Source organism: Pseudorca crassidens, chromosome 14 (genome assembly GCF_039906515.1).
Source record: "Pseudorca crassidens isolate mPseCra1 chromosome 14, mPseCra1.hap1, whole genome shotgun sequence".
Classification (NCBI taxonomy): domain Eukaryota; kingdom Metazoa; phylum Chordata; class Mammalia; order Artiodactyla; family Delphinidae; genus Pseudorca; species Pseudorca crassidens.
Genome location: NC_090309.1, coordinates 1,140,015 through 1,167,220, shown reverse-complemented (window position 1 = coordinate 1,167,220; position 27,206 = coordinate 1,140,015). Strand labels below are relative to the sequence as shown.

The following is a 27,206-nucleotide window of genomic DNA, read 5'->3' as shown; positions in this document are numbered from 1 at the left end:
AGGTGCATTTTTTGTTTGTTTTTAACAGTGATTTTTATAAATCATTAATTTTGACCATTAAAATATTAAAGTAACTTGTTAGAGACACAGTGAAGCTCAGTCACAGGAAATGGGTTTTGAAAAAGTAGGTACTCCAAGCAGACAGTCCCGATGCTGGAGCGTTTCAGTGTGGAGTTGGTCTTGAAGTAAAGCCAGAGAAAAGGCAGAAAAAGCCATTTGAAAGCAGGGGGGCATCGGTGAATTTGTTAGCACAGCTGCAAACTTGGTTAAATTAAACCCAACAGGAGAATAATCCACACACAGAGCTGAAGGAAGCAGATCATGTAAACGCAAATGAACACAATTTGAAAGCTTTCCAAAAGGAAACCATTAAGCCTCAGGAGTTCTTGCAGGGGCAGGGGTGTGTAAGGAGCTGACACTGCATCTCCAAGGGGGCTCAGGTGTCTGCTGCTTCCCACAGCCAAGAAGTGCCAACTCCAAAACGCTCAGTGATGAAGAAAACGAGATTCACCTGCAACTCCTCGCCGCTGAGCCGTCCAGGGATACGAAGGCTCCTGTCCCCACCCCCACAGCATTGCTTCAGCCTCCTCCCTGAGTATCAAACTCATGCCCAGGACAGGCCTCTCTGGCTGTTGGTTAAGGTGCCACCCAGCTTGGGGTGCTGAGAGCCAGACTTGCCGCCTGAGTTTGGCAAACCGCTGCCCTCTTTGCTAGGGCCACGGGAGGCTGCCCTGGGCCCTCATTCCCCCCACCTTCCCAGACTGGCCCCAGCCTCATCCCAAGCTGTTTGTTTTTGCATTTCACGCACACACACCCTACTTGCGGCACCCCAGGAACAGAGACTGTAAGACACCCCTCCCACCAGAATTCCGAGGCCAGGGTTGCACAGTTCAGACAAGCTGTTTGTCCAAAACGCCGTGAGTGAGGGGAGGGACGGAGGGAGAGAGCCTGGGCGGGGAGACGTCAGCGGCGGGCAGACGTCAGCGGCGGACAGACGTCAGCGGCCGGCAGACGTCAGCGGCGGGGAGACGTCAGCGGCCGGCAGACGTCGGCGGCGGGGAGACGTCGGCGGCGGGCAGACGTCGGCGGCCGGCAGACGTCGGCGGCGGGCAGACGTCGGCGGCGGGGAGACGTCGGCGGCCAGCAGTCGTCAGCGGTGGGGAGACGTCAGCGTCGGGGAGACGTCAGCGGCCGGCAGACGTCAGCAGCGGGCAGACGTCAGCGGCCGGGCTGCGGGGAGGCCTCCTGCCTCCCACCGGGCTTAGGCTAACTACGAGGCAGGAGCGGACAACCAGAGGACCCGAGGGTCTCAGGCAGTGACGGTAAGCGCAAGGACTATTTGGGGAGAAGTGCTGCTCTTGTCCTGAGAGCGACTGGTCCCTGAGCAGAGTTTCCTCATTCTGACCCCGTTTCCCGACGGCGGACAGGTGGCGGGCGTGGGCACAGGGCTGCGGCCACCCTCTCCCTGGCCCGGTGTCAGTGTGTGTGCCCTGGGCGCCTGCGACATGGGGCCCGGTGCTGTGGGGTCCGAGGGGTGGGCCTGGGGAGCCACCCGCTGCCCCTTGCCCTCCGCCTGAAACCCAGCTGGTCCGTCTCCTGGTTGTTCTTTAACTTCAGCTCGTTCCGTCCTCTCCCCGCCGTGCTTCACTGATTCCAGACAGACCTGGGGGCTCAGGAGAGTCACGTCTGAAACCTCCCCGGGTGGCCCTGAGGACCCAGGAGGAAGCCCCCTCTCTGGCGGTGGCAGGGTGCCCACCCCTGTCCCTGCTGCGATCCGCATCTGCACACAGACTCGCTGATCGCCGGCCCAGTCTGGGCTCACACACAGACGGGGACATTTACACGACATTGTGTGAGCAAGGCCTTACACAGGAGTTTAGGGGTCGGAGCTGCTGTTTATACAGAGTGTGGCCAGGGAGGGTTTCTGTGACAAGGTGACCTGAGGGGTGAAGGCGGCACAGACATCCTGGGTGAGAGCCCAGGGCAGGAGGGAGAGCGGATGCAGCGCCTGCGGCTTGTGTGTGTTGGGCGGGGAGGAGGGGGAAAGGAGGCAGCACGGCTGGAGTGTGGTCAGGGTGTCACTGGGTGGACAGGGGTTGGCCTGCCAGGCACCGTGCTCCATGGGGCTCGCAGACCCTACCCTGTCACTGCAGGGTCCCCGTGGCTTTCTGGAGCCTGGACAGATTGACAGGCCCTTCTGGGGAAAGACAGACATCTCAGATGGACATGGGTAAATGAAACTAAAATTATGATTGAGAAGCAGAGGTCCGGCTGCAGTAGTAACTTCAGCCCACGAGGGCACGCCGAGTACGGACAGGGCTAACGGAGCCCCTGCCCCATTCTCGGTCCTTTGCTGGCCTCATCGCACTGGAATCCGCTCAGTAATCCCAGGAGTGGCACTACTGTCCTCTCTCGGGGAACTGGGAGTCGTTACAGTGATGACCGTCCCGGCTACCAGCCCCAGCACCTGGAGCAGGACGTGGGCTCCCACCTGGCGGACGCTCGGGCTGTGCTCCCACCCACCTCCCTCTCCGCCCCACCAGCATCATTTCCCAAGCCCTGCTGCCTCCCACGGCCGTGCCCACTCTGGTCCAACCCCAGCGGGACACGTCCCGCCCAACCCCCGAGGGAAGGAGAGGCTTCTGGAGTTGAGTAGATCTGGCTGGTCTTGGGTCTCCGGCCATCCTGGCACTGGCGCTGGGAACAGGGAGGCTGCCTGGCTCTGGAAAGAGAAGGTTCTGCCTTCTGCTCAAGCTCCCCGTGTCCTCCCACCCCAAACCACACGCTCCCGGGCTCTGGGGCCCGGCCAGCAGGAGCGCCTGCCAAGGGACCTGGAACTCAGCGTCATCTGGGCTTTAGAAATCCCTCCAAACCTCCCCACCCCTGAAACGGTTATGATATAAAGTTAAACTTCGATCTAATCTGCAGCAGCCACCCCCCCATCCCAGACCTGACCTCTAGAGGAGCCCAGGGTGGACGCCAGGGTCAAGTGGCCTGCGTGGGAGTGCCGCCACTTAGCAGGACAGGCTCCTGGACCTCACTCACCCCTGAGCCTCCACTGCGTGTCTGCGAGGAGTGATGGTGACCCAGTTCATGGATTGTTAAGCAGAGTAAATGAAAGGAAAACATTGGAAGGCAATTAGTGTACACAAAGGCTGGTTTATGTAAACATTTATTGGGCACCTACTGTGTGCCAGGCACCTGCTACAGACCAGAGGGAGCCCCCCATCCTCAGAGAGGGCACAAAGTGCAGGACAGGTGGTGGGCACTGCTGTCCAGTCCCCAGAGGACTCTGTCCTCTTGTTTGTGTGACTGTGAGGCTGTTTGTCCTGCTTCTTCCTTTCCATTCTATGGGCCATGAGAACAGAGGTCAGGCCTTCTATTTCTTTTAGATCCTCTTACAAAACCTTGAGCAAAATTCAGAGCGTAAAGAAAGCCTCCAGTGAAGCCCTGAGGAGTGTTCTTCAGGTAAACAGGAAGGACAGCCCCAGATGCACCGACCAGGCCACTGCTGAGAACCAGAGTCAGGCAGAAGGATGCTCGGCCTGACGGAGGCCTGCATCTCCAGAGGCCCCACTTTAATTTAATTGATGCCACAGGAGGCAAACAGGCGGTTCCTTAGGGAACAAGGACGCACGTTTGTCGATGTCTCGATTCTGTTGATTCTGTAAACATAAGGAGAGGCCAACATTCTACTGTTCCAACTTTTGCAATCTTCACAAAATAAACATTTGCCTCCAAAACAACAACTGGGAAAGCCATCAGGGTAACATTCTCAAGCACTGTCACCCCACGCCCCAGCCAGGGGTCAGGACCGAGAGAAGTCAGGACCGAGAGCTGCGTGTGGTCTGTTTGGACGATGGTTTTCATGTGGAAACCTCAGGCTGGATACTAACGGGCAGCAATTTGGGGGAAGGTTTGTTTTCTTGGTGTTGAGAGTTGACTCAAAACTGAGTGTCCCCAGTCATGGGGACATCCCTGCCTTGGTTTCCTCCGGCCGTAAAATGGGGAGCAAAATAACTTAAATGAGAGCTAACAGGGCATTTGCTTGGACCTCAGGGGTCGTGGGGACAGGGCTGGCCCTGCTGGAGGCCACCGGGTAGATCAGATGCCTGCTGTGTGTTCACACAGGTCTCTCTCTCCAAATCCCTCGAAGAATGAGCTAAACGTTAAAAGAGGTTCTGCTAAACTTAAGTGACACTTATTGGACATTTTATCTACCATAAAGGAGCCCATCAGAGAAAACCACACTGTGCAAATGTGCCATTTACAGATGCTGCCCTGCACCCGGCTGCCGCTGCCCGCTGTGGGCGGCACTTCTTGGAGATGCTGGCTTTCTGCAGAGGATGGACCATCTACGTAGCCCCAAAGGGTGCATTCTGATTGGTTTTCTTCATTACGGGCAGGAAGTTTTATGAACAGCCATTGTGAGTCATTATTAACAATTGAATCTTAGAGAAAATGGACTTTGAGAGTCCCAAAGTGCATTTAAGAAAGTGTGCCTCAATATTTTTAAAACTTAGGGTTTTTCTGGGCCAGATGTGTTGTTCGTTAGGCAAGAACACAGGCCTCAATCAAACCATAAAACCCTATCTACAGTTGGCAGCTCTGACTTGCCAACTGGGTGCTAAACCGATCCCTAACTCAGTTCCCTAACAGCTCACCTGGAAGAGGAGGTTTCTGAATTGAACCATTAGGGCAGTGTTCTGTCCATCCAACTCCATCTTCTCCCAGTGCTGGGAAGTATGTTTCCATCTCTGCAGGTGAGACTTGGGAGTGGAGCTGACAAGGGCCTCTGGGCTGACTGCGGGCGTATCTAGTAGGGCTGCAAAGGGGTGGAAGGCCATGTTTGACTCTACGAGAACCTTAAGTGTTTCCTTTCTAGTTTGAGCCTTTTAAAAATGTAAGCATGTTTCAAGTTGCAGTCTTTAAAAGTTTTCTCAGAAAGGGTCCCTCTGTCATTGTTCATTGCAAAGAGAGCAGATGTCGAGTGGAAAGCCCAGCTGCTCCTACTGCCTGAGGGCCAGTCCCAGCGGCCATCCTGCTGCTCCAGCCCCCACAGCGCTCTCAGAAAGAAGCTCCTACAGACTGACTCTAGGGCGGGGCGGGGGGGGGGTGGATTTCAAAATATACCGCCTGGTCTTGCTGTGGGCACTGATGGTCCCAGAATGACACGGGCAGCAATGAGTCACTGTTTGCCTTTTCCCACTGTCCTCACTGAAGCCCAGATTCCTCACCATGGCCTCCAGCCCTGCCCACTCCATCCCTGGTGTCCTCTCTCACCTCCTCCTGTTCACCCCACCTTCCTTCTGTTGCAGCCACTCTGCCCTCCAGCTGGGGCGGGCTTCCTTGGCCACCCCTCAGATTCCACGTCTCAGGAGGCCCCTCACTCTCACCCAGGTACTTCTCCGCTCGCCCGCATATTTCTTCCCGGCACGGGGTTTACTGAAGGGTCATTCATGTCTCTGGACTGTGGCTCTTCTGTCCTCACTAGAAGGCAAGTGCCCCAAAGTAGGGACATTTCCCCACCACTGCGGGTCCCAGGGCAGTGCCTACCATGGAGCAGATGCTCAGAAAAGACTTGGGTGAATGAGTGAACATTAAACATACATTAAACCCACCATGAAATCCTACCTCTTCTCTCTCCTGGGCACAAAGTTCAAGAAGTATGGAGCTGGAAATACGGCACCATGGACATTTCAGTAGAGAAGATTTAGCCTGATCGCTGTCACACGGCGGCCTCTCGGTTTGCGTTTGCAATCTGGATTCGCGTGTCTGTCTTCACATCCAGAGAAAGTGCTTTATGCCAGGATTAAGGTGCTGTTGGCAGAATTCTCTCCCTATTATTTTCGGGAGACTAGTGTCTTATTTCAGTGTGTGGGCTCACCTTTTAGTTGCTGTATCCAGCCTCTGAAAGATGTCGACCCTGAGAGATCTGGAAACACCGCAGCTGAGCTGGGCTTCCGAGTACGGGGCCCTCACGGCCACGGTGAAGGCAGCAGGGCGGGGGCTCCTGAGTCCGTGGGGAGAGGGACTCGCCAGCAGGGCGCCTCCCTGCCAAGTGAGGGGTCCGGCCTGACTCACTGCCCGAGAGCGTCTGGGGGACCAAGCTGGCCGGGGGGCACGGCCACCTTCTCACTGCGAGGGCATCTCCACGAGAAAGGCTGGTCTCCACCGCCCCACTGGACACACCCAGTGACCCGTCTGCTGGAGATGGAGGAAGGCCTCCTGGTAGTGGGCTCTGTGAGAACCATGTACCAGCGCTCTGGGCATTTCCGCGGGTCCTGGCGTGTGCCTGTCCCACCTTGGATGACCTGAGCACCAGGCTTGGAATACCGCATCTCTGCCCCCAGAGGGCTGGCTCCAATGGGATCTGCTGCCTATTGGCCGTTCCTGGGCCCTTGACCCCATGGTGTGATGAGAATGGCTGGCGACCCTTCTCTGACATGATGGATCCCACCTACCACCCGGACATATGTGCACCGAGCGCCCTCTGTGCCCGAGGGGGGCACCAAAGCCACCTTGGAGGGTGGGACCCCCCGAGCGCTGTTGGGTGAGGCCCACCCTGCTCCCGAGACCCTGGCCACACTTCTCCTGAGCTCCGACCATGTGGGGCGCCCACACTGGACAACGCCTGGTGCCCTTGGGACAGACAGTGAAGAGAAACGCAGTGCAGTCTCACTGTCTGCACTGACAGAGGCCGGGCCTGAACCCCAAGGCCCCGTGAAAATCTCTCTTCATTGCTCGAGTCCATCAGACTGAACCGCCTGAAATCACCCACAGTCACCCATTTGCTCTGTAGACCAACAGCAGTGCCGCCTTTCCACCCCGCTTTCCTCTGCCACCAAACCTTTGTCGGGGAGACTCCCAGAGACACATGTGGCGTCTAGGCTGACACGACCCCGGACCTGAGGTCTACCTGTCGTACCTGGTGGGGGAGTGGTCCTGGCGCTTTGTCTGCTCATCCCCACAGAGGCAGCAACTGAGGGTCTGGTGTCAGCTCCCCTTCCTGCCCTCGAGGGACACAGCCTGAGTCTGGTCGCCTGGAGCTCCACCCTCGTCAGCCACGGCTGGTGTCGCATCACTGCCAGTGCTGTGGCCACGGGCAAGTCCCTTCCCCCTTCTGGGGCCCAATCCCCTTATCTGAAAAGCAAGGAAGATAAGCATGAACATGTAAAGTGCCGTAGTAGTGAAGGGCAGGGGCTAAGTGCCCGGTGTCAGCTCACCGTCCCTTGCTTTATTCCGGGGGAGATAATCTGAGGTTGAAAGAAGTCCCACCCGTGCATGTGAGTTCACTGTGGACAGCAACCTCGGCTATGACGGGGAGACTGTCAGAGGGTGGAGGCTTGGGCTTCGCTTCCTAGTTGATCTGATGTGCTAAGTGAGCTTAATGCAAGTTGATTAATGATACTCTTGGGGGGCGGAATTACCTAGGCAGAGCCGAGAACAGCATCAAAGCAACGAGCAGGCAGGTGTCCGCGGGGATAATTGAGGAAACCAGGGCCAGGGGGAGATGCAGGGAGGTGTGCAGGCAGGACCCGGGGGGGCCAGGAGGGAGACCGCGGGGTGAGCATTTCGTCACCGGCTGGCTTCCAAAGCGCCATCCTGTTTCCAGCTTCTGTGTTTGAATCTCAGGTTTACCTGAGTCTTTGAAGTTGGGTTCCTGGGCATTTCCTTGAGCATGAACTTCATTTTTTGGAAGCCACAAAAGTCAGAAAGAAGACTCGGGTGACCGGGCTTTCATCTGTGGTCCTTTGGGACCTCAGAAACTTTGATGGGAGGATGCGCCCCAGTTAAAAGAGTCAGTGGGGTTTGCACCCCATGACGTGCGGGACAGGCCCGGTCTGAGCGTGGTGGGGCTCCACGAGGCGCGGGACACAGTGACACCCAAGGAGGAGGGCGAGCCCCCCACGTCTGAGCTTCACAAATACGAATATGCCGCAGCATGAAGACCCTGTTTACTTTCAGAAGCTGGGTAGTAGCCGGAGAGTGAAAATCAAACATTTCAGGGAAATTTTATTGACTTTTTCCTCCCAAGGACATGTGCTTCCAGGATTACCCTCCAAATGTGCTGTCAGAGAACTCTCCTTTGTCATAGCCTGGCTTACTTGGCGGGGTGTGGGGGGAGGTTAGGCACAGAGAGACCCCAGCTGACCAAGCCCAGGCAGGGCCCCCATCCTCTCCTCCAGTGACGAGGGACACAGGGCAGCCGTCGGGACTAATGCTCATTCCCCAGCTTTGCTGAGTTGCTCTCTTTATGGCGGACCCTGTTGAGACGTAACTCGGAAGGTTTTAAGGCTCAGAAGTCTCAGCGCGTTAATTGGGTGGGAAATGTTTCTGTTGCTTGAACTGATCCCTTTTCTCCGTTAGCTCATGATGGCTTTTAACCTCTTAAATATTGTGAATTCGCTGCAGTTTTGCTCTCAGCTGGAGAGTGTCTCACTATGCGACTTCAGACTTCAGAACCTCAGGGCAGGAGGGACCGGGCTTCCTCAGCCCGTGCCCACCCCGTCTGTCAGCCGTCACCTCCTATCCCAAGTCCCTCCAGCTCCATCAAGCTCCCCTGATGGACGGACGGGGCTTCTGCTCTGCTGATGTATCAACTCACTCCACCCCTTATGGCTTTAACGTCCCTCTTGGACCATTACCGCTGTCCCCGCTCCCCTGACACCTCCCGCCTCCACGGAGCAGGTGCATTTACGGCGGGAAGATGGGGAATCAGCCGCTCTGGTGCCGGAACCCAAGCCACCCCTGATCTGTCGGGGCATCGCGTGGAAACTCCTGGCTGAAGTGAGAGCTGAAGCCACCAGACGTGCATCCTCACCCACTCACTCTCTGTCCCCTGCACCCCGAAAACACGGCGGCCATAACCTCGGCCTCAGTCTTAAAGGGAAGGTGGCTCAGGGGACCCTGGCTGGGACCGCAGCCGCCGCTTGCCTCCCCAGGAAGCAAACTTTCAGGCTCCTGGAGACCCTGTCGTCTCAGCAGCCAAGATCCCAAGCCCGCTGAGCACAGAGTATGGCTCCTTCCCCAGACGTACAGCCAAGAGCAAATGGGGTTTCTGCTGCTTTCCTGAAAACAGAGAACAGTCTCAGGTCTCAGAACCAGTAGCGCAGACGTACAGTAACCGGGAAAGCTTGTTCAAACGCAACCCAAACATGACACGCATTTCAAAAATGCACCTGGGCTGTCTTCCGGCAGTGACATCTCTGTCTCATCCACAGCCCAAGAGCTCAGGAAACCAAGAGGGAAGGACAAGGCTTACCTGGACCCCACTGGGGGATCCGTTTCCAATCCCAGCAGAAGATGGTCCGTGAAGAAAGCCAGGCTCTGTCCCTTCTGGGCCACCGGGTTCCCAGGTGGCCACCGGCCGTGTCCCGGGAGCAGGTGTAGAGTGGCTGGTGGCCGGCAGAGCTGCCCAGGCTCTGCCTCGCGCGCCGTCAGCCCACTTCCCTCTGCTGCCCGGCTCCCGGGACTCTTCCAACTGTTCGCCCACCTCCTGGAGCCTTCGGCACGCAGACTCACCTGCACCATCTAGAGGCCTCTCCCTGCACTGGACGCAGGGCTCGGGAAGGGGGCGGCGGGCAGAGGCTCCTCCCCACCTCCCCTCCCGCCTGGCTCTGGCTTCCTGCCCAAAGACACCCGTGGAATCTGTAAAATCATTGACTCCCTTCTTTGGAGGGGGTGTGTGTCTTGCTTCTCTCAGGACAACCAGGGCCTTTGGGCACGGGAACACCGGAAAGCTAAGTTAGCATTAAAACCACATTCATCAAAGTGTGTGCACCCAAGGGCCCCCACCGATCTGGCCCCCTCCATCCAGCTGTGAATCCCATTCACTGCTCCTGCCTGGTCCTGCCGTCCTCTCCCCACAGCCGCTGCAGGCAGAGTCACCAGGACTGCACTCCTGTCCCCCGCCCTCCCATACACCCCCGTGCAACTGCAGATCGTCATACACATGCCAAATCAGTCCAGTTAACACACACCCCATATAACTGCAGATAACCATGCACGCCCTGTGAAACTCCAGACGAATATACACCCCATGGAACGAGGGATGAAGAAGACATTTGAAACAGACATTTTGAAAAGACCTGCCTTTCAGGGTTGGTCAGTGCTTTCCAAAGTTCTGTGATCCTTAAGAAAGAGGCAGTGTCTCCTGCCCTCCCACCCCCAGCCCACTCGCACACGGGGGTGACCCCTCCAGGCTCGGCTTCCAGCCCCTCCTTTTCCCTCTGGTCTCCTCAGCCCAGATACATGCATCTTACTTCATACGTGAGAAAAGAAACAGCTTAGAGGGAAACAGAAACGTGTGGACTGGGTGAGGGTCCTGAGTGCGGCACCTACTCCTTTCTGAGGGTGGGCAGAACCCAGTTCATCCGACTTATTTGCCAACGATTATGCAGACAGACAAGGTTTAAATGAGAATTTTACCCTGAATGTTGAAATTCGCTCCTTTTACACATCCCGTGCTGAGCCCAAACTGAAGGTTTGTGATAAATTACAATTACTAAAATTTTTAATGTAGGAACATACGAAAACGAATGGGAACTACATATCCTGGGCTAGTCTAGAATTTCTATTGCGTATACTTTTGACTTTCTGGCATGCTCGTTTTGTTACGTGTGTTTGAGGATGAAGATTATCTTCGGTGTAACTTTTTTTTCTACTGGAAATTAAATGGTGACTTAAAATTTACCAAAAAGAGATGACACTGATACTGCAAGAGAGGTAAAAAGGAGAAATATCAGAATGGGCACAGAATATGGTTGCTGCAGTAGAAGCCAAAGAGGTGTTTTCCTCTCTTTGAAAAATCTAAACCATATGCCACCATGTCCAATGAAAATGAAGGTACAGGGTAATTTCATTGATTCAGAGAAAGAAAGAAGTAAGATTATTGCTTATCTTCATCATTTAAGGCTTTGGAGATCAGAAGATACGTGATTTCTATTTTTCTGTCTTTCCTGAAAGACTGAGGCAGCAACAGCAAAAGGTTAAAAATAGCATTAAAAAAAGAACAAAAAGAACATAAATCAAGACTGCAGAGCATGGTTGGGGGAATGGGTCTCGGGGTCTGTGCAGAACGGAGATGTGCTGGACACTCAAACCTGAGCCCCAACCTGCCTGTCCCCCCTGCCCACCTGACCGTCGAGTGTTCACAGATGCCCAGCTGGGACCCAGCGGAGGGGCTGAGGGCAACCCCACCTCTGCACATGATCGTAGATGGGACCACTACGTAGTCGGTGGGACTCCCGTGCCCGTAGGAAACATGCCCAGGTTGGGAGGGACGCTCTCCCAGCAGACTGGATACTTTCCGGCGAGTGCACCTGCCCACATCCTGGGTCATCGGTGCTCAGCCTCTGTGTCCTAACACCAGGCTTCTGTTGGGTGAGCAGGGAGGGACTATGCATGCACACTCATTCCATCAGAATGGCATCTCCTGTGTTCACTTGTCACGTACTCATTCAGCAGATGCCTACGGAGAACCCCCAGGAAGCGGGCACGACGAGAGGTGCTGGGTACCACCAGGAGGAATCGGCTTGGAGGAGTCTACCCTCAGGAGAGGCAAGGCCATCGAGGTACCAAGGAACTGAAATACACTTTCTGGAGGCGATAAGCAGGCTGGGGTGGAGGACACCTGGGCTGTGTGGGTGGGATTGTTATCGTTTGCTGGTGACAGTTTCCTGCTGTCTAATTGCTGTCTGAAAAGGTGGCGTGGGACCAAACACGCCAAACCAGGAAGCTCCTTTCCTGGAGCCGACCCCCGACATTACCTGCCCTTATCTATTGTAACAACTCCCCAGCAAGTGTCCTTCTGGTGACCTACAGAGTTTATCCCCAAGTTCCTTCCAGGAAATGACGCTGCGCAAATTAGAGTTGCTACTCAAATTATGAGTATTGGATAAAATGTTCTTATGCCCACGTGGGTACGCAGTGATGTTATTCAGAGTAAAATGACCAAAGCTACGTCTGTGGTGTGGAATTGGCAGCTCGGAGTCTGCAGCTGGCTTCTCAGGCCCGTCCTGGCCCAGCCCCTCCCCGTTCCCTGGAGATGCCCTGACCTGGAGCTGCTAGTGGTCTGGGTGCCAGACCTGTCCTCCTGAGAGCCCGGCCGCCCGTGTTTGTCATGGCTCCGTGCACAGAAAAGGCAGGAAAACAAATATTCATGATTTAAATGTTCACCATGTCTTCCTGAAAGTGCAGATCCTGACGAGGGCCCCGGCTTACAAACAGACGCCTGAAATATCAGAGAGGAGTTAGGTGATACGAAGGGGACAGGCAGGCCGCCGAGACGGGGAAGAGAGCCCAGGAGGTGGCCTCTGGCCGATACAGGGGGTTGGATGGTTCTGAGAGGAAAGGACTGAGTCTTGCAGGGCAAGGGGGAGAGGTGTTTGGGTGGAGCTGGGCTGTGCTGCAGCCCCGGGGAGAGGCCCCCCGCGTGCCTGGGACATGGGGAGAAGCGGGGAGCTGACCCAAGAGGGCTGAGCCGGGCTCGGAGGGAGCGGGCACCGTGCGCCAGGGGAAGGGTTGGATTTTATACCGACTGATTAAAGATTTAAAGATTTAAAGAAAGATTTCACGAGAGGAGAGGAGCAGCCCCTGTCCTGGCAAGGTGAGAAGCAGAGAGACTGAGTCCGGGGGGCACCTGCCCGTGCTGGGCCCGGGGCTCCTGCCAGCTGGAGGCGGGAGGGGAGATGCTAAGTGAGCAGCCAGCCTGCCTGCGGTGTGACCCCACCTCCCACCCCCTCCCCACCCCAGCGCAGAACCAGACGGGCTGCTCCAGGTCGAAGGCAGAGTGAACGAGGTGGGCTTCACCCGATTTTATCCCCAGCAATGAGGTTCTGCGTTTATTTGACTGAACTTGGCCAACACATCTGCTAATAAAGAAATAAATGTCTGGCTTCTCTTTACTCCCTGTTTGCCCAGGATTTGTACCCTGGACACTGCTTCTTACAAAGGAACCCTCTCCAGGGAGGGGGACGCAGACCTGGGTGGAGAGGAGGCTCCGATCAGGGCCGGGAGGGGGCAAAGGTGAGCGTCCACCTGTGCTCTTAGCTCCCTGTGCCCCCTTCTCACCATGTGACGCCCTCTCCCCATGATGTCAGCGGTAAATTGAAATGTAATTGAAATTGATCCTCCTGTGAATGACCTTGGGAGCTTGAATTGCACAAATGTTCAAAATGCTAAATCTTTTTCATGACCTGTAATATTGTCATTCAGCTCTATAGCACAGGTCAGTGTGCTTTTTTAATAAAGGAAACCACAGGAGTCTTATAAAACCTATTTGCACTGCACCAGAAAAATTAACAGAGGCGGGGAACACTGAACTTGGAAATGTGGGATATTGATGTCTTCGTTTAAAAATCAACAAATTCATTCTTCCATTAGACAAATTCATATTTCTACCATTATTCATGGCTTTGGGGAAATGGGGTTAGTGGTCCAAGAAATAATCACTCTGTAATCAGTGGAAACTCTCAGCATATGGGGAATGTGATCCCATAGTATAAACATGTAAAATTGTCGGTTCATTGTGTCATATTTAACAAAGTTCATTAATGGGATTTTAGTTATGAGAACGTTTTCTTTTTTGCGGCCACACGCCGTGTAAGACCTTAGTTCCCCCGACCAGGGATCGAACCCGTGCCCCCTGCAGTGGGAGCACGGAGCCTTAACCGCCGGACACCAGGGAAGTCCCTATGAGAACGTTTTGAAGTTTACCTGAAAGCAGAAGAATCATCAGTTTACGAGGTTTACGTGTTCTTGGGGGCGTTTAATTCCACAGCCCTCCCTCTTCACCTGTCAGGGATATGCCCTCATACGCCTCAGAAACTGTGGGCAGCAAACCCCGAATGGGTTAATTTTGACGGGAATCCCACCTGGCTGGCCAAGCTGCGCCGAGTCTCTGTCTCAGCTCTCCTCCAGGTGCGGCAGCCTCGCAGCTCTGTGTGGTCCCACCTTCAGCTTGACCTCCTGGACGCTTTTCTAATCTACTCCCTCCATCCCACTGACCTCCCTACTCCAGGTGACCTTCCTGTTCCAGGTGACTTCCCTGCTCGCTCAAGCTTGGAAAGCTCTGTCATGCTCCAACCTTAGGGCATCCTCTTTGGGACAGAGTTGGAGGCCAGGGGGTGGCTTCCGCCCAGGGGAAGATACAGGGGGCCGTGTGGAGAGGGTGGGATGGAGGGTCTCTCCCGGTCCTTCTCTCTCCGCTCTCCTGGGGTTAATCCACACTCGGTTCCATCTCTCACCTCCTTGGAGAGCATCTCTCACCTCTGATTTCTGTCTTCCCTTCTTCCTTGAGTTCCTTTGCTCCCCCCGGTTATTTCCATCTGCACAGCCTACCACAGCTTTGGATCTGAAACATCTGAAACCAGACTCAGCATCTTGACTGAGTGTAAGACTTACTGGTGGTGGAAAGACAGCCCCCACTATAACTGACATTTCCTTGGGGTGGGAATGGGGAGAAATGTGCTGTCTTAGAGACTTCATGATTACGCTACTAACAAATGGTCACGTACTATCAATACTGTGAGTTTCGTGAACTTTAGAAATGAGTTTTATTGCATTGTTTGCATGTAATAATTACACACATATATGAAAAATAGTTGTTTGTATGTATGCAAGTGCTTGAGACAGATACAGAATCAGGAACTACTCATAATAACTGCCTTAAATTCTTTGGTCCACATACTAAGTAACTATTACTGAGTAAAGGAATTCACTTTATTATATAATTCAGCCAACACTTATGAAGCACCTCTGCTCGGCCAGGCCCCGTGATAGGAAGACAGCCCCCACATCCAGCTATGTCCGATGTTCAACCGCACGGGCTCCTGGACGAGGGGGTGGGTGAGGACTTCAGTCCAGTCCATGCACAGCTGGCCACCCTCATGAGTGGGGTTTTCTCCACCCAGACGAGGCACCTTTGTGCAACATGTGTGAGGACTAACCGCGGCCCTAGCTGGGAACTGCCACTGCAGAGGTAAATAAGGTGAAGTTTGTCCCCGGAATCTGCAGGAGGCCTGGAAACACGTTGCCTACCCAGAGGCAGGTAGAGCAGCAGCTTCCTGAATTAACGAATAGCCAGGAATGACTTCTAACTAGTCATTTGTATGCCACTTTCATTTTCCGAATTACTTTATGAAATCTATTCACTTAAGGGGCGGTTTCTTGAAATTTTATTTACATTGTTCATGTGCCTAACTTTTATTTTTTAAGAACAGTTAATACAAGAGTAAACTTCACTACAGTTTACCTTTGAATTGCAGCAAAATCCCATGTTTGCATAAGAGCACGTTAGTAGAAACAATGATTTCATGACATGAACGGATTTCATAAGCACCCGTGGCACAGTTATCCAAATGTCACCTGGCCAGGTGTTGGAAGACAGACATTAGAAGGTGAAGTGAATGAGCCCTTGATCCAGGTGGAAGGCTCAGGGTGGAGACTGAGCACCACACTGAAATAGCTGGGCTTCGTCCCACAGTTACCGCTTCCCTGGGTTCGCGCTGGGGCGATTTTAGAGTAATTGGAAGGATGGCGGCAGCCTGGAGCTGGGCTCCCCCTGCCAGGGGGCCACGTGGCCCTGGGGTCCCGTGGTGGTGTGGCCCAATCAGGGTTTGGGGCAGGCTGGGGTGGAGGTGGGGCAGGCTTCAGGGGCAGAATCTCCACACAGCTTGTTGCCTCATCTGTGGGAGGATGATGAAGGGGAGGAGTCAGAAGAGGCCCTTCCTTCAGCCTCGCTCCAGTAAGGAAACTTGGGACGGTGCTTAAAGGAACTTTATATAATAGAAAAACAGAATTATTTCATCCCCGAGTAAGTTATTAAGGGGAGAGAAACCATGGGGTTATCTCTCATTATAGTTTAATTAGAACAGAATTAAAAATATAAAATTAATAAGATGAATTGCCAATTTTAATTGAAAAGACAGTATTCGTGGAATTGTCTTTATCTGACTCATTCTGTTAGAATTTTACAGCATCTCCAAACCGTAGGGTGGTGGAACCTAAACAAATGAGGGTTAGATTGTTGAGTTCTTTTCTCTCTGAAGTCCTCCTTTGAAGTGTCTGTGTGGGGTGAGTTCGGGGAGGGGGCAGGGGGGAGCTCGGGGGCTGGAGGAAAGAAGGGGATTTGACTCCTGTCTGTTCAGCCCACGTTTGGGCGTTCTGAGTGCAGTTAAGGCACAGTCTGTGTCTGGGAAGCAAGCCTGTAATGTTTTGATGGGAAGCACCCCAGAGTATTTCTGTCACACGAAAGGGTGGTTTCTTTTGTGCAAACCAGTAACTCTACCGAAGTCTTCATCTGAGCAGGACCCAGTGTGTTAGGAATGAGTGAACAGGGGGCCGCTCCCTCTGAGTTTTATCCCAAATGTATGGCTCTGTGAGCTGTGAGGGCAGGAGTGGAAAGACCCCCTGCGGGAACCTCTGATGTGCGTGGGGGTCTCGAGTAGGGATGCCTGAGAGGCGGGGGGCCAGGAGCGGGTGTTGATAAACAGCCTGGAAGTGTGAGCGGTTAATGGGGCAGAGACAGCGGGGCAGGCCCCAGGGGCAGGGGGCAGGGAGCCGGTGATGTTCAAAGTACGCAGTTAAAATAGAAAGGGTACCAGCGCTGCGCTTCGTGTCCAACAGGAACGGTGTTTTGAGAGCACGGAATCATTCCTTTTCATTGTTCCCCTTTACCGTGAGGGCAGCCAAGAGGATGGCCACCCCCAGGAGGAAGGGCCTTCACGTCCAAGTCTGGGGGCTGAACAGAGCTGTCCCACCAGCACAGGTGACTGGACTTGGGCCAGGATTTGCGTCGTGGATGTGAGGGCCGAGGTCAGGGTGGGTAGGACGTCCCTCTCGACAACAGGGCAGAAGCAGCTGGACTCTGGGGGGGGACGCCCTCCCTGACGCGTGACCCCTCATGGGGTCAGGCTGGCTGCCTGAAAACAGCACGTGCGGGTGTGCTTGTGTTTACTTTTAACTTCCAGTTTTCTTGGCCTGGAAACCCTGAAGCTCTGACCAAACAGTTACTTTCGAGGAGATTGTGTTAACCTGAAAGACACTGTTTTCGACCCAAAACGAGTCTGTTGTTTGGAATTGGAAATCTAAGCGTCTTCCTTCCACCAAACCTCCCCACATCAGCGGGACTGGGGGTCCAGACAGGAGGACCCCCCCCCCCCCCACCCAGTTACAGGAAATAAAAGTCTAAGAGTCTTCAGGCCTCAGTCTGTGACTCTGTGCACAGGCATTGATACAAAATATCCAAACTGGTTTTTGGTTTTGGCGGTGAGATCATGGGTGATTTTTGTGTGTTTGTTTTTACATTTTTTTTAAGTTTGTGTTTGAATTAGGTGAAAATTTTATGAGCATGTATAGCTTTTTATTTTCCAAAACAAGACAAAACAAAGCAAAGCAAACTCATAGGCTATTTCCACTTGAACAAATGGGAGAGAGACAGCATCACCGCTTCACTGGTCCTGTCCTGGTCCTCCCTGTGGGAGGGGCTCTGGCTGTGCTCCAGACCCGTCTTGACCAGAGGCTTCTGTGAGCTGGGGCTGGTGCCTGAGGAGCCGCTCAGGCTCAGGGCCATGGGCCCTCCGTGACCCCAAACCCCTCCACGACTTTCCTTGGAGCCAGAGGGGCCTTTTCCCACTGTCTTCGGGGCTCCTGACTACCCGAGAGGAAAAGGAAACTCTCACTTTGAGCACCTGATGCCCTGCTCTGCCCCCCGTCCCCGAGGCGGCCCTGCCACGGTCTCTGGTCTCTCTCCGGACAGCTTGGTGTTCCAGTTACAGCAAACAATGAACAAACAGCTCCTCGGCCCAGCGGGACTCTGGTCCTGGGTGGTGGGAGGGTGATGGCCCCTCTCTTGTCGTTGTTTCTGAGGACACGCTACCGTCCCAGTCAGCTGTTTCTATCCACTGAAGTGCAACAGGATTTTATAGGTCTCTGAGTATATCTGCATACGCTGAAGAAAAAGTAATTTGATAAAACACTTAGAAATTCTGTGTAATCCAATTTTTCTAAGCATTCAGGCCATTAATTTTGTCCATAAATATAATAGCTGCTGCAGAATATTTTTGCTCTCTCTTGCTAGGCATGATTAATTTATTAACTTTTCAGGGTTTAATCATATCTTTGGCATTAAAAATTAGGCTCAGACTCTCTCCCAAAAGAGGTAACATAACATGGTGGGGAGATGAAATTTACCTGTCTTGGGCAATTATCCGATGCTGTCCTGGAGCATCAGCTCAGAGCAGGGGTGAACTCTCAGAGTCAGGTCTCCCTCTGCGTTAATTTGCGGTGAAGCTGCAGCTGAGGCCCTGCCATGCCGCCCACTGAGCCTCCGGCCCCAGGACCACATGTCCTGCCCTCGGGGCCGGGGAACTGCAGGACGTTCACGGGCAGCCTCCAGTGTCTGCTCTTTTGAGACTTTTTATATTCCTTTTCCATTTTTCTCTTAATTTTTGTAAAAAGCGAACCCATCTTTGGGGGAGTAGGAACCTCTACAGGCTGCTGTTCTCCAGTCTCTGGGTGTCTCTGAGGCCTTTGACAGCCGCGTCCTGCAAGTGCTCACACCTTAGCTTTTCCTGTGGGTCCACCTCTGGGTGGATGGAGAGTAGGAGCGAGGTCCGCCTCACACAGAGTATCGTCCTGTGTGTGGACCACGAAAACAGTGGACCTGAGCAGTTCCTATGTGTTAGAAGAGATCCCATTACCAGGTCGGTGTCACGTTCCTCATTTCTGGACCATGCACAGCTTCCCCTCTGTTTCCTTTTAAAAGAATCGTTTTGTTTACAGTGTGAAATGTGCCCTTTGTGAATAAGATGGAGAAGAAAGAAAACCGTTTTTCCTGAAGGACCCAAGAAGGCAAGAATTTCAAACAAAGGTGTTTTGAAGTAAAGGTTTCCTAGGAGACTGTGGGTTCATTATGGGATGTTTGGAACCAGGGAGCGGGGGCAGTGCAGGGAGACCAAGGGCAGAGTGCAGCCGTCCTCGGCAGCCTGTCCTCCTCTCCTCGCCGCCCCCTTGCCCCCAAGGTCTGCTAAGCATGCCTCTGGGAGGGGCGCTGAGGTGTATTTTTAGGGTGTGCTTTCCTCAGAGCAGCCAACTGTCCGACCGTCTCAGTCGGGTTCACAGACAGCGAGCTTTTCTCTGCGTGTCCTGTCTGGAGCAGCCCTCCCGGCACCCTGGAGAAAACCCGAGGGACGCTCGGGCCAGGCTTCTTCTAGGGGCATTTCGCTTAGAATCTGAGACCAGAGATGCGACCGAGCCCCTCTTCCTTGGATTTAAGAAGCTCTCTGTGATCCGATTAAGTTGTTTTTCGTATTTATTTCCGTCAATGCCATGGGACTGTCATCATGCAGGCACTAAAGGGCCCCTCGATTCTGAGAAGGCGCCTCTTTCCTCTGCCGAGCTTTCGTGGAACACGGAGGTTTATGGCGCTTTTACATACAATCTATGGCTCACGCCAGCGCAGAAATGTCGCCAGGAAGACCTCGTCAGAACTTCAGCTTTCCCCTCTTTGGAGCTATTCTTTATTTGCTCAGAATAAACAACAAAATTAGGAGTGTGTGTGTGTGTGTTTAAGTGTGCGCTATAGGCCTGGGTGTCTGTGCAGCCGCTGGCCCCTGTGGCTCTCTGGCCCTTGAAAATGGCTGGTCTAAGTTGAGATGTGCTGTAGGCATAGATCACCCACTGGCTTTCAAAGACTAAGCACGAAAAAATTGTAAAATATCTCAGTTGTTTACAATTGATTATATGTTGCAGTAATAATATTGATATTTTGGATACATTGGGTTAAATAAAACAGTATTAAAATTAATTTACCTGTTTCTTTCTACCATACAGCTGTGGCTCCCTTTCTATTTCCCTTGGACAGCACTGGTGTGGGTAATACACCCATGGCCTAAAAGCCAGGATTTTGAGGGGCTGTGTATCTGACATTCCCTCTGCAGGCAACTAATCCTTGACTACGTGATCATTTTGGGTTCAATGAGTCTCTTGGACTCAATATGTCTTTTTTACATATTATGTATTGCATGTTAGCTAGATGTTCTTAACTGTTTTTTAAGAGACAACAAAGTGTTAACTATAAAGAATGTGGAAGGAGACTCCATAAGTTTGCTGCATACTTAGGACTCGCACAGACGTAGGATGACCACAAAGGCCCCCCGGCCCCTGAAGGCTGCGTGACCGCAGCAGGGAAGGGCCCCTGCGCTCTCCCCGCCCTGGGTTTCTGCTGTGTGTCTGTGTGCCCTGCACCTTCCGTCTGGGACCCTGGCTTCCCCTCGCCACATCCGGACGCTGGCTGCAGAGGGAGCCTCCGTGTGTGTCGCTTGGTGGGCGCCTTACACAGAAGGCTCTGCAGCCGCCTCTGTTCCCCAGCTCAGTCTGCCCCACGCCGCTCTCTGAGCCCAGGGGGCTTCTCCACGCCAGTGGAGGTGGGCCCCCTCCGCTCCCAACCCGGACGACGTAGAGGAAGCCACTCTGCTCCCCTTTTGCATCTCTTATCCGCCCTGAGCTGCTGTCGCACAAGCAGCCTCGGGCCCCATCCTGGCCGGTTCCGAAGAAAGACCAGGCTCTGGCGTGCTTTTCTGCTTTGCTGTTAAATCTCCCCCTCCTCCATCAAGGTCACAAACAGTTGATTGAAACGTTTATCCCCAACCCAGTTCTCTCCCTAGAGGGGGATTTCTCCACTTCCTTACGCCGGCCCACTCCAGTCTCCACAGTGCGCAGGAATGTATGTGGAATGTTTGTTTTAGAATATTTTCTGAATATTTCTTGGCTCAAATCAATATTTGGTATATGAATCTTAGAAATACTAACCCAAGAGGGAGAGGGGTAAGTTATAGGAAAGAATGTGCTTTTCAAATACAAGAAAGCAAGCAGGTGGCTGGGCCACCAGGGTCCGTCTGCTCTCATTAGGATTGCTCAGGAAGACTTCGTGTTTGTGATATTTTAAATTCCTTTTCTTTGGGGGGTGGGCGGGGGCAACTGAAATTTCTGGATTGCTTCTGGACAGCTCAAGAGACAAATGGAGACAAACTCCAGGGAGAAGTGGACGGGGCTGACTCGTGGTTACTCCCCACATTGGAGGGTGCAAGGTGTGTGTCCTCGGGTCAGGACCCCACTGCTGGTTGTGGGGTCCTGACCATCTTTTAAAGAGGTTTGCCGTGCTCGTCAATGGGTGCTTAACGAATGGTGACTGACTGCGTGAATAATTGAAGGCAAGGTGATGTGTTTATTCGCTCGAGTTGGTTCAGCTGTGAAATTTAATCACTAACAGTAATCACAGTATTGAACCAGAATCACTAACATTGGTTTTCTGCTGCTCCAGGAATCCTCCAGTTTCCTAAGAAATGTCAGAAAGTCCTTCAAACTTAAGTTTAATCCCTTTTAATAAAAATAAGCCCAGATGGCGTAATTTATGGAGAGAGGGGCTATATTAGTGCTTTAAGCATGGGCTCAACGTATTAAACTGTTTTTACTCTGGGGAAGTCACAATTTTTCTTTTTTGGAGTAAGATTTGACTGAACATAGTCTGATTTTCTGAAGCAGCAAATGAACCAGTTCTTAATTCTGAATGTTCTCTGGGGCAAAAATGGTAAAACACAAAAATTCCCCAAATTTATTGGAACAGCATCTCCACGTGCCCACCCAGATGCCTCGCGGTTTGTGCCCAAGAGCAGCAGAGATGGGCTGAATCCCTCTCCCAGGTGTGACCTCTGGCTGCATTAACAAGAGGGGGAGGTGGGGTCTGGCTGACACCTGGCCCGGGGACTGGCTCCCTGGAAAGCCACCCCTGGCTCGCCCTGTGCTGTCCCCGGTGGCCCTGGAGCTCCTGGTCAGGCCAAGATTGCTCTTGCCCAGAAGCAGACGGTGACCCGTCTCACTTCACGCCCATCCCAAGTCCCAGTCCCTCGGGAGCTTCTGTCTGTTCAGAGCCGATCCAAGCTTCCAACGAGCTGGTGGAAACGCCAGGGCAGAGCCCGTCTGCAGGGGGCCAGGTCGGAGAGCCGGCCCTCCGAGGAGGCCGTGAGGACCGGCCCCGGCCATGCTGGGGGGCAGGTTCCTACTCTTCTCCGCCGTGGTCGCACTGAGCGCGGCCGGGCTTGCTGACCGGCCCACGCACGAAGAGGACACAGCAGCCCTCCCGGGTCTCGGCTCTGGGGAAGGGCTGGGCTGCCAGGTAGGCAGGCCTTACAGATCTGCCCTGGCCTTGGCCTTGGTCTGTCCTCAGCTCAGAATCTCCATCCTCAATCTGCACCTCGCCAGCCGCCCTCTGCCCGCTGTGCTCCTTTCCCGCCCCCTCAGTGGGCCAGGATGTGCCTGTCCCACTGTCCAGGCCGTCCCCTCCCTCATGCAGAGGACCCTTCCGGCCCCGAAATCCAGCATCTTCTCTTCTTGCTTTATTTTCTCCACCTGACAATTTAGCTACGTGTTTCTCTCCCGTCATATCATGAGGATTTATCAATTCCGGTTACTGCTGGACCTCCGTGTCCAGCTTGGTGCCCGACACATAATAGACGCTAAATCCTTTCAATCACGATGACGTGAATACTAAATAAGTGTTGATGGGAGAATCCGTTTGGAAAGCATGGACGTATCGGTCAGGGCTGTTTTTAGCTCTTGAGCTCTTGGATTGCACAAACCCGCCGTTCTACTTCAGGTCCGCCCTCAGACGGGCGTCTGGGAGTCTCTGCCCGCGAGGTGGGCCAGGCACACCACTTTTCCTCTGGGTTCTGGGTCCCACCCAGCAGGGGTCTCAGCACCCCCGCCTGGAAGACCCCTTTATTCTTGTGCCCGGGGTCAAGCGTGCGGGCTGCCCTGAGGGGGCTCCTCGGCCACAAAGTCTGGCATCCTGCCGGGACCGCCAGGGCAGGTCCCTCTCCCCTCAGCACCAGATCTCCTGGAGGTCCTGGCCTCTTTTTCTGCCTCTGCTCTTAATTGAGCTGATCTGTTACCAAGCTTCAAAGGGCAGGGAAGTCCCTCCCTCCCAGGGGACCAGGGCAGACTCCCTGGTCCCTGCCTCATACCTTTGTTTCCTTGATTGAAGTATAATCTGCATAAGTAAAACACACAGATCTGAAGAGTTCAGCTGAATGAGTTTGGACAAACACATACACCTGTGTAGCCTCCACTCCAGTCAAGACCCCCTCCCTCTCCCAGAACCCCCGGCCCTTGCAGGCCCCCCGACTCCCGTTTCTATCACCAGGGTCCAGTTTCACTCATTCTACAATGTAATACTCGTGGGGTACACTGTAGGTGTTTTGAGTTTCAATAGTTCTTTTTATTGCAAAGTAGTGCTCTGTTGTACGGACGTACCTCAATTTGTCTATAAATAACTTCGAGTTATTTCCAGCTTTTTGCTAATTATGAACAGAGCTGCTATGAACTTTCTTTATCAGGATTTGAGAGGACAGAGGTCTTCATTTCTACTGGACAAATGGGAGAAGAATGGCTGGTTCATAGATCAGGTGCATGATTGATTGAATAAGACAGTGCTGGGCTGCCTTCCCAGGTGCCGCGTCATTATTTCCCTTTTTCCCTGGGAATGTGTAACACTCACTGTGCCCGTCTTCCTAACCTCAGCCGTGGCAGTGAGTGTGAAGCCTTGTCTCCTGATGGTTTTAATTTGCGTTTCCATGATGACCGGTGAGACTGAGCATGTTTTCATGTGCTTATTTTCTTTTGTGAAGTGTCTGTTCGAGTCTTTTGCCCATTTTTAAGAACTGGGTTGCTTACTGTATATTATTTTATTTTTCAGGGGATGAGCTTCATGTTCTATCGAGGTATAACTGATGTATAAACGTCATGTTAGTTTCGGGTGCACACGCGATGATTCATTATTTGTGAGCTCCGGCAGGATCGCCAGTGTCCAGTTACTACCCAGCTGCTCACTTTCTCGTTCCTGAGGTGAGGCCAGTTCTCTGGCTGCTCTGTGTGTTGCTGGTACTTTCCTCCGTTTTATGACTTTTCCTAACCGTCCGCCTGTCTTTTTCTGCAGCCTTGGCTCGGAATTCCCATGTGATTACCCTGATTCCAGCCACGCAGGATGGAAATCACTCAGGTGGGAGACTCTGTCCTCCCCAGCGGGGATCCTGAGAGGTGCCACGTGGGCCGGGGTGTGAGTGCGTGTGAGTGTGTAATGATGGGTGTGAGCGTGTGAATGACTGTGTGAGTGTGTACTCGTACACACACGAACGTGCGCAAGCTGAGGCCGGGCCCCCCTTGCAGCATTGCTGCGATTCCAGGGATGCTGGTGAGTCATGTGTGAAGGGAGGCTGCGTGCCTGGTGCAGCCCGGGAGCCTGCTTCACCTCCCGTGTCACTGCTGGTCGTGTTCTCACCTCTGTCAGGTTGGCATTTGTCCTGGGTGGGGGTCCACACGCAGCCTCAGCCCCCTGGACTTGGCGGGAAGGCACTGGCCTTGGGTGTGGACGGAAACTCTTCGTCTTGGACACCTGTCAAATGCTCTTTCAAACACAGGTGCACATCGTCACGGCTAACAAATGCAAAGTAATTTTTTAAATCCCTTAATTCACAGTGACTTTGGAAATCATGAATGTTCTGCTAAGGATACAAGTCCTATTATGTGTGTGTGGAGATACAGTGGGGGACACTGAAAAGTGGTTAACCCATATTCTCAACATGTGGGTGCCCAACGCACCCCCGCACCGCACCCCACAGGTTGAAGTTCCGGGAACCTGGCCCGCCTCCCTCTGGTTGATTCAAATGAGGCGGGGAGGGGAGGGGGCGGAGACGGGAGCGCTCACAATCCAGCGGCCTTGCCGGCTGTCCCGAGCCGGCGGCCCCTCCCTCGTCAGGGCCCCAGGAGCGCAGCCCACGGTCATCCCCCAGGAGGAAGGGCCGGCAGGGGCCTGACGCTGGGCCTGCTGCCCCGCCTCAGAGGACGGAGCAAAGCCCCTCACGCAGGCCTTTTGGGCAAAGAGGTGATGCGGGAGGACTGGTCCCAGTCCTTCCTCCGCGGCCCTGAGCCCCACTCTGCCTCGGTAACAGCACCAAACACGTTTCCGGGCCCTTAAAGCAGACCCGCCGGAGGCGGCCGCCCTGCCAGGGCCTCGGGCAGCCCTCGGCGGCACCCAGAGCGGGGCGCCGTCTTTGACGCACAGCTGGTGAGTCTTCCTGAGTGTTCGCGCCCAGGTAATGGCCCCCCGGTCAACACAGAGCACCCCGACCGCTGCCCCTCAGCCCCGCTCAGCTGGCGGCTCGGGCCCACGTACGGAGGGGCCCCCGCGGCTGGAGGAGGGGGGCCCTGGCCCTGGGCAGCGCCCCGCCCTTAGAGACACGGCCCTCTTGGGTGACCAGTTCGGCCGAGGAGCTCCGCGGCCCGCAGCCAAGTCTGGATGGGGCTGGGGGGCTGCGGGCGAGTGCTGGCGGCCTCTCGCGCTCGTGGGCCTCAGGGCGACCACCTGTGCGGGCAGAGCCCCCCAGCGCACGCCCACGCTGCTCCGTCCATCTGCCGGGTGTGCAGACCCCCGCCCTGCGCCGACCCAAGAAGGCCTGCCGCGCCCCGGGGCTGCCAGAGACCGCCTCGCCGTGCCTGCGGGACCTGTAGGTTTCCCAGCTGCACTTGTACATCCCCGGGGACCGGGGGTGGAGGGCGGGGGGGGGGGGGGGAGGGGGGCGGGGAGAGCGAGCCACCCACTCGCCGGCTTTGACCCTGCCTCCAATCACAGGCTGGGCCTCGGGCGCTTCCAGGGCCCCCCAGCGGCTGCCCTCTCCCTGGGTCTTCCTTTCCCTGCTCAGGCGCCCTTGCGACGCCAGAACGCGGGACCCGCACAGCTTCCCCTCCAGGAGCACCTGCCGCCTGTCCCTCCTCGTGTGCAGGGCGGGCTCCCTGGCCATCTTGCCCAGCAAGGAGGCGGAGACCTGGCTGGGGAGCAAAGGGCTGGAGTGTTCGTGCCGGCACCTGAGTACACACACGGGACACGTGTGCCCCACACATTCACTACAAACCTCCGGCTTGCTGTCTTAAATGAAGACGATTTTCTTTCCTAACTTATGACAAATCACATCTAGTTAGTGGCTTGACTTAGGCAGGCTGGCTGAAAGTGGTAACTGCAAGTAACTGAGAAACCAGAAAATTGTTAGTGCCTTTAACAAATGGAATTCTTTTTCTCACCAAATACTAAGCTAAGATTTTGTTTCAGGGGTTCAGTGATAACCGTTAACAGCGATTGTTTTGGTCTCGTACTCATGCCTGTTGCTGCATGGCTACGGAACGGCTGCCCCAGCTCCAGCCATCACATCCGTTCAAGGTGGTTGTGTTGGTTTCTGGCTGTGCCCCTCTGGGCTCCTTAAGAGAAGAGAAACATGTTCTAAGTGCCAAGCACTGTGCTTACAAGCATTATCTCATTTAATCCTAAGGTAATTCTATAAGGCAGGTGTTACTGTTATTCCCATTTTAGACACAAAGAAACAGAAGCTGAAAGAGAATAAGGGCTGGTAAGTGGCAGAGTGTGGACAGGGGCCCAGTCCTCTCGATGCAGCCTTTTCCTTCAGCATACGGTAGAGCTAAGTTTGCTCCAGTGGAAACACAGAGCAAGTGTTTCAGAAGCTCTTTAAAAAGTAGAAGCCCCTTCTGGCTGGAGCAAGGAGCAGGGAGCTGGTGAGCGAGGGTCGGGCATGACCGGGGCCCCTGGGGGAGGGAGGATGTGTGTTCCACCGGCACCTCCTCCTCCTCCTTCTGCCCAGGACGGTGACTGAATGGCCCCTGAGGCTCCAGCCGGAAGGCATCTCCCCGCCCCGGTGATCTCTCGCTGCTGGGGAAGAGCCCGCCAATTAACCTCACAGCCCAGAGTCCATGCCACTGCAGCCTGGAGACGGGAACTCTTTACACCACAGGTGGAGGCAGGAAGGCCGGGGCTGGCCAGTCAGCACTGGCTCAGTGTTCTAAACGTGGAAAGAGAAATCTTGGAAGTTATGATCTCTGGAATGAGTCAGTTTTCAGCAAAATTCTGGAGTAGACTTTTAAACAGATTTAAGTTGAGACAAAATAAACCAATTTTCTTTCCTGAGCACAGCCGTCTGGGTGTAAGACATCCATGGGGGTGCATTGATGGATGAATGTACCCGCGGAACCAGGGGCACTCCCATGGAAGTTCCGTACTGGTCCAGTTCTCTTTAACACTTTTTAATCAATAATTTCAGGGAAGATGTAGACAGGGTGCCTTAGAAATGACAGAACGCAAATCT

At 54.1% G+C, this 27,206-nt stretch overlaps 1 long non-coding RNA gene across 2 annotated transcripts; it reads left to right on the top strand.

Annotated features, from left to right (window-relative positions):
• The first annotated feature begins 1,209 nt into the window (after nt 1-1,209).
• Nucleotides 1,210-25,590, top strand: LOC137205567 (uncharacterized). 2 transcript variants are annotated; one of them, XR_010934208.1, is made up of 4 exons: nt 1,210-1,322; nt 11,470-11,576; nt 23,756-23,904; nt 23,996-25,590. It is a non-coding gene; the product is annotated as an uncharacterized lncRNA (long non-coding RNA). The 2 variants fall into 2 exon arrangements; XR_010934207.1 differs by having other exon boundaries at nt 1,220-1,322; nt 11,467-11,576.
• Nucleotides 25,591-27,206: the final 1,616 nt, after the last annotated feature.